The sequence below is a fragment of the Bremia lactucae genome, linkage group LG11, assembly GCF_004359215.1.
Source record: "Bremia lactucae strain SF5 linkage group LG11, whole genome shotgun sequence".
Classification (NCBI taxonomy): domain Eukaryota; phylum Oomycota; class Peronosporomycetes; order Peronosporales; family Peronosporaceae; genus Bremia; species Bremia lactucae.
The window spans coordinates 1593299-1594764 of record NC_090620.1 but is presented as its reverse complement, the minus strand read 5'-3'; positions in this window follow the sequence as shown (position 1 = coordinate 1594764).

The window sequence follows — 1466 nt, the reverse complement described above, 5'->3', positions numbered from 1 at the left end:
AATCATAAAATGTCATCTCTGTAGATAACACTAATATGTATTGCGAGCATATCTTTCTAGATACCTCGCGTAACGGTTTAGCTAGCCGTCATCCCTCCTAATGTGAATGCACCCATGTGCATCACATACGCAGGGTGGGTCACAATGTGAACCACACCAATTGGTGGTCTAATTACTTCATTTAAGTAATTGACCATCCTCTTAAGTACACAAAGTGTACTTAACGGGGACTGTGTAACGTTAGGGCCCGTTACAGGTTGCATGGCGGCACGACAATACCTTAAAGCGACGAAAACGGTGTTCTGTATGTTGAAGGCTCTGTATTGATAAAGAGCGTTCGTTGGAATGCGAGCAAAATAAGTAGTAGTATGTTTAGTTCTTTTTATTTAATCAGCCAATTTCAGTTATCTTAAATGGTGGGTGATGTAACGGGGCACTACGACTTGTACTACTTCAGAACAAGTCCACTTTGCACTGCTTCAGTTGCGAGTGGTGCCTTACGTTATTTCACGTACACTAGTACGTGCAGAGGAAGACTTCTCGTTAAGGCAACTAGGTTAAAGAGGGTTAAATGAAAAACTGTATTTATATAATTAAGGTTCTCTTCTTTCTATCTGTTAACGCTAACTTAATTATAAACTAATACTAAACATGCAATTGAAATCTTATCTTATCTGTCTCTCTCTTTTGTTTACATCTACAGTTGATTAGTCTGCGGGATAAATAGATATAATGGTCTATACCTATTTATGGATAAAAATTCAGAACATTACTATATAAAGTAATATCCTCCAAATATTATCTACCTTTTAGATAATATATTAATTAACAACCTTTAAGTATTAATTTCATGTAACGATACACCCCGCTACACAACCTGGATGGAGTGGTCACTATGTGACCACTTAATTTAATAATGATGATGATTGGTCAGAACCATCACTTTAAATTCCATCGCATGAAGAACAATTCATGCAGGGTGTTGATAGTGCTGCGCCTTCGGCTGCGGTTCGTGCAGCCGCGGGTGACGCACTGTTATCTCTTGCGGCAGACGGAACGTCTGCCGTAGTATCTTCCACTCGCGCAACACTAGATGTTGCGGGTGCACGTGGTGATTCACTACGTGCCAACGATCCCTCTTTGGAGGTCAACTACGAATGCGAGTCGGACGAAATGGCCGACTCGGGGGGAATAGGACAGTCGGCTGATAGACGTCAGGCGGCTGACTATGAGCCTTCGAATGAGAGGGCTCATTCTGATAGACGAATTAATAGTCTTTATGATTCCGACGATGAGGATGATCCCTTATAGCCCGTTCCGTCTCCCGTACGGTCACCTGCACCTGTTTCTGTGCAAGGTGATGACGATGGCGTAAGCCATCGTAATAAAAGTTCTTGTGGTACCCCTGCTTCAGTGGGTACCACTCAGGGGAGTGAAGACAATAAAATGTCTCATCTCGCCCCTGA